Source organism: Pterocles gutturalis, unplaced genomic scaffold, assembly GCF_000699245.1.
Source record: "Pterocles gutturalis isolate BGI_N339 unplaced genomic scaffold, ASM69924v1 scaffold3749, whole genome shotgun sequence".
In the NCBI taxonomy this organism is placed as follows: Eukaryota; Metazoa; Chordata; class Aves; order Pterocliformes; family Pteroclidae; genus Pterocles; species Pterocles gutturalis.
Genome location: NW_010130387.1, coordinates 48,782 through 54,888, shown reverse-complemented (window position 1 = coordinate 54,888; position 6,107 = coordinate 48,782).

Sequence of the window (6,107 nt, the reverse complement as noted above, 5' to 3'; positions counted from 1 at the left end):
CGGGAGAGAGAGTTCCAAACCAACTACAAGAAATATTTTTGTAGAGAGTGAAACCACAGACAGTCACAGAAAATTAAGAACTTTTTGACAATTTGATTGTCAAAAGCTATCAAGAGCTTTCAGTGGGTTTGGGCATTCATAGAAGATAAAAGTCATGGCTCAACACTGGCATGAAAATCAAGCATGGTGTCCCCTGCAGGAGGTGAACCAGTGAGATGTTTCAAAGCCTTCCCTTGCAGCAGGGGCAGACAGTCTGTACTGCTATAAGCTCTCCTATATCTGTGACTGGTAGTAACCTGTTATAAATCTGATGGTATCAAATGAGTAACTTGTGATTCAAAAGTTAAGCAGAAATAGAGGCCATTCCCTGAGCTACAGATCAGACAGGATACTGAGAGAAAGTCAGTTGATCTTGGGAAGATGATCAAAGGAATGGAGACTCAAGCTCTTTTCATTAAGCAAGGTGTTTTAAAAAGTGAGTTAAAATGTTTCTGTTCCAGCAAGCTCTGAATATATCTAACAGGAGTAATTGTAAATAAAACCCACTATTGATCTGGAAGACCTAGCTGAGTTTAGCTTCTGTCTTACGTATCATCAAGAAGTTTTGATTTCAGCAGAATTACTCTTGGATTTTTATTAGCTGAGAAGCAGTATAAAGCTCCCCTCCTTCGAGCAGCCCAAGGCTGTATATACAACTGCAGACTGGTCCCTGTCTATAAGGACAGAATTTCGCTGGCAAGGATATAAAGATGGTGAATTCAGCATTGGAAAGGGGAGGGACAGGAGATAATTGTTTTCACCAGCTGGTCAAAGAGAAAGATTGTTTTCTTATGAATGTGAAAAAAAAATCTCCATTTGACAGCAGAGTTGAAAAGGTGGTCGTGAAATAAGCAGTGCTGCTCTCAGGAGCTGTCACCATATTTAAGGCTGATGAGTAGTAATTAATGTGAATTCTTTCAAGCAGGACTTGCAGGCTCAAATGGTGCTTAGTGATTCATCAAGGAAGAGGAAAGTGAGAGTGAGAGACTCTCACTTTGAATTTGAATTTACTCCCTGTGAAATTCTGAAAGGAGGGTGGACAGGTCTCACAGCGTTCAGCAGCAATGAAGTGACTCTGTGTGTTTGCACTAATTGCAGGAGGCTTTAAATTCAAGAGCATTCCCAATTAGAGGTGATCCTAATACATTCTTACTCTCTTACACACCTTCAGATCTGAGGGTAGTTCAGAACCTGATGGAAACTTTCTGTTCTCTGGCTCATTTCTTGGTACTTGTAGTCCTCATAGTAAGATCACTGCAAGGTTTTATGAGTTAAAAATGTGTTTATCTGAGAATAAATGACTGAGGAAAAGTTGACACGGATCACAATGATTGAAAAGTACTAATTTAATACCTTCTGTTTAGTTCAAGTGCCAGCTACCCAGGGAAATAGATCATAACAAATACAAGATGTAAGGTGTAAGGTGTAAGATAAAGGACATGATAGACATAGATATTTTACGTATGAAAAAAAGATATCTACTATCTCATCTAATTTGCAAATTATGTAATTCCCAAATTTTAGATGGAGGTACACTGTGTAAGGCTGTGGCTATTGTGTTCAAACAATCTGTCATGCTGTAGAAGTGTTTATAAAAGTTGTAAGCATAATGCAAAAGACCACAAATATCTTTATTACTGTCTGTAGTGTTGATCCTTTCAACATATGGATGCTGTCATTTATAACAACCTAGAAAACAAAAGAGAAATATATTTGACATTACAAATGAGCTTTACAGTCTTGATACACAAACGTAGTCCCTCTGATGTCAGGGGAGGTAACAGCTGAGCTCTGCCAATACTCTTATCTAGCTCTTGTCAAGCTACAGCTATTCCATGGATAACTTCTTACCCATTCTCATGATAGCTGGAATGAACGCAAACTGCTTCATCCTACAGTTCAGATAGGCTGAAAAGTGCTCAGGTATGTCCTGCCTCTTTAATTCTTTCAACTTTTACCAATATGGAAGATCAAAAAGCGTGTCTCATGAGGAAGTTCTGAATGGGCTATGGAGTTATTTTCAATCATTCACCCTTCATTTTGCTCAGACACACACCTCCCCTTGAAAGAGCTCTCACACTGAACTGTAACACATTACAGTAAATAGTAGCCATTTCTGTGCTATCTGTAGGCTGTGTGTGATCTGACAGTAAGATTTAAGGAATGGGTATTCTCCAACCTAAATGATTCTTTGATTCTATGATCCTATGAGCATGATCAAGTTTTCTGGCAAAGTGATCTACTGGTAAATTATACCTTGATTTAGTAAACACAGATAATCCCAGATCTTCGTTCTCGGTATTGAAGTCAGGTCATATATTTCTTGATTTTAATACTCTTTGGGGAAAAAAAAAAACCTTATTGATAATTAAAACCATATTTGGATAGAACAAAACAAAGACAAACTAAAACAACATCTTCCACCCCCCTCTATCCCCTTCTTCCAGGCTCAACTTCACTCCTTCATTGCCTGCTCTTATGCCTCCTCCCTACCAGAGCGCTGAAGGGGGAATGGGGAATGGGGGATTGCAGTCAGTCCGTAACAGTTCCCCTCTGTGGATCTTTCCTCCTCCCACATTTCCCCTGCTTCACCTTGTGTCCTCTCCATCAGCTGCAGGGTCTCTCCATGGGCTGCAGGGTGGATATCTGCCCCACTGTGATCTCTCCATGGGTGCAAGGTGGGTATCTTCTCCCCTGTGGTCTCTCCAAGGGTGCAGGGAAATCTCTGCTCCAGTGTATGGCGTACCTCCTCCCCCTTCTTCTCTCACTGGGGTGTCGCAGGACTGTTTCTCACATTTTATTATTTTTATTTTCAAAATGATAATACAGTAGAGTTTCATTAACAAATGAAATAGTAATTCTGTGTGGTGCAGATTAGGTGCAGCAATGATATAATTTTTAATAAACCTGTCTAATGTTCTGTCCTAATTAGCACAAAGTATATATGAACCAAGACAAATGTGTTGAATATGTTGAATGAAGAGTTTACTCTTCCCCGAAACACATATTTTCTTCTCAAGGAGCCAAGAAAGTTGTAGCATGTAAAAAATTTAGAATACAAAAATTAAAGTTCAGCCAAGGATAGAAATAGGGGTTTTTTTATTAGTTTTGAGCTTCCAAGTGAAAAAAAAAGAAAAAAACAAAACAAAACAGCAATCAGAGAGGTATATTAGCATAAATTACATATAGTTAGCATAATAACAAAACAAACATTTGAACCTCAGAATAACACTTAAAAAGCATGAGACTGCATTGCAAATTTGAGGTCTTGGGCTTGTGTAGTGTATTGGTTTTCATTTTTCACACCAGGGAGTTTCAGCCACAGATACCAGTTGTACTCAGAGCAAGGACAGTGAGAAGATTTTTATCCGTCACAGAAATGGGAGATGTTACATACCAGAAACTTTGTTGGTCTTGGCAGCTTGCACAACTTCAGATTTTTCTTTTAGCTTGAGCTTGGTACAGAACATGTAATCTGGAAGGCTATTCCCCACTGTATTCCCACTCATTTCTAGCCAAGCTTGAGGACTAGAAAGTTTTTGTGTGCGCACAGGGAAGACTCCCTCCATGACAGCTTTCCAAGACCTGCACTTTAAAACATAAATCAGGTATCATCAGACTTACAGTAAAATCCCTGAGTTGGCAAAACATCAGTACTTCTTAAATGAGTCCCTTCAACCTGCCTGCTAACAGGGAGAACATACATATGCCACAGGGAAATTTTTTTTTTTTAAAAAAAAAAAAGCTAATCAAAGTGGTGATTTATTTTATTTGCATGTTCTGTTTGGCAAAATGGTAGCTCATTCCCTTAAATAAACAGCTAGTAAAAATCACCCTCCCTCAAGCCAAAAATTAGCCAAAGCCTTCACAGATCACTCCTGATCACTCTTGATAACAGGCTTTTTCTGTGGAGCCCATTTCACCCAGTGTGCAAAGTGCAGCTCCTTACTCTCAGCTTAATGCGTTTAATGAAACTTAATGAAACATTTTTAAACTTAATGAAGCACTCTGGAAATGAAAACAAAGGCAAGCCAATGTCCTCCTAAATGGAAAGTAGGCCATGGTACTAGTACTACTGGAATATCTCGAACTGTGCTAAGCTTTTAATGTGTCCCTTGGGGTTAACAGGGTACACCAGAGTATCATGGAAAATCCTGTTACAGTAAATAATTTTTTCATTATTATTAGCATTTCTGAAAGCTTCAGTCAGATAGAGGAATTTACATGGCACTGTCTATTCTCAGTGATTTTCTGGACGAGTAGGAAGTGTAACTCTGCCATAAGGTGTTGCCAACAGCACTAGTGGGTCAGAAACTTTGTATGGAGTTGGCAAAGCCTTAGCACTGAGCCTTATCAGGCTTTCTCTGAACTTTCCATGACTTGCTGGCAGTAGCTTTGATTTTACTCAGTTTAGCTGTAACAATTTTTTTTTTTTACCTAGCTACTAGGTGGCTATAGTTAATTTGTTTTTCTTTCACTTATCTTTCTATGGTATAACCAGAGTTTTTATATAAATAGTATTAAGAAGCAGTTGTTTTGTGTAGTAGAACTCAACTTGAATATAATGATGTAGCGTGGAGGACTACCGACTCAGTGTGATAGGGTAAGTCTTGAGACACGGGGACACAGGCTGCAGTGTAGAGGAGGCCAGCACAGGATAATAAGAGATGGAGAACAGGCTTGGCACTGGACAATTCACCTATAGTCAATTAAAAAAAATGAAGACCTGGAGTTGGACAAAATTAATTTAGAGGTAACAAAGAGAACAAACCCCAAATATCTAAGATATGCAAAATGCACCACATGCAATGAATTCACATCTAGTCTGAACTTTCACACCAGTGAAGGAGGAGGAAGGTGCATAAGCCTGTTAGAAAACACGTGAAAATGCCAAGCATGTCCCTGGGGATGTGGGGGGGGGGCAGTGGAAAATCATGTCCTGTTGCTCCCAGCCAGAGAAATGGGATGCTGATAACTTGCTGTACCTCCCTCCACACACATTTGCCTGAAGCCAGATAATAAGTTTAGCTATTATTATTGTTGTTATTATTATTACTATTTTCTGTGGAGTAGTATTCTACTCTTTGTTTTTATTATAATAATTTGATCTGAACTAACATTAATTCTCTGATTATTCTGTTAAGGTTTTAATTATGCTGATAACAAATCTTTGGCTTTACATATAATGTGTGTTTTACTGCTGTCTATAACAAGATTTTGAATGGTACCTGAAGCAATTAATAATTGTTACAGGCTCTTTTTTCCTGCCCTTTCCTGTGGAGCTGATTGATCAATGGAATACTACTTTGTCTGATGAAGTCATATTTCTTAGCAAGATTTTTTTCTAGTGGGAGAAGGAAGAAGATAAATTTCTGTCTTTGAGTGTGTGTTTGTGTGCGTGTCTTTTTAACACCAAGGCATTCTAGATAAAATTTCTCTAATGTACTTCTGAATGTCTGCCCTCTTTCTAGGGATAGGTGGGAGAGAGATCACTCATCAGAATCACAAAGAAATTTTAGCTTCGCATCCTCATCCAACCTGTAGATTGGGCAGATCTTAAAATAACTGATACTATGAAGTGAGTTTGTAGCTGGTTTGATCCACAGTTGCATACACTCCTGTTTACTTTTCTGGAGTCCAGGACTGAAACCAATACTTTATATTCACAAATCATGGATCATGACTCTTTCCACTGCAGATTGATTGGTTAATAAACAGATAGGCAGAACAGAATGCTATTGTTTGAGAAAGCCATCTGAAATTTGAATATTTTTGTGATCCAAAGAAAATGTTATGAATTTCATTGGGATACTTGCATTTTGGTTTTTTGGGGTTTTTGGGGTTCTTTGATATTTAGGATTGCTGAAGAAGGTTTGCTTGCTAAGTGGCTACTCAAGTAGGATTTAGCTTTTATCTTTGTGTCCTTATGTTAAGGTCTTGAATGTATCAGTCTTCGACTGTCCACACCTGAGCTTTCAAATCATTCTCTTCAGCCAGCATACTTTGACCAAGATTTAAGGAAAGCTATGTGTTAAAAAAAGAGCAAGTGTGCAGTAATGATTTGCCAT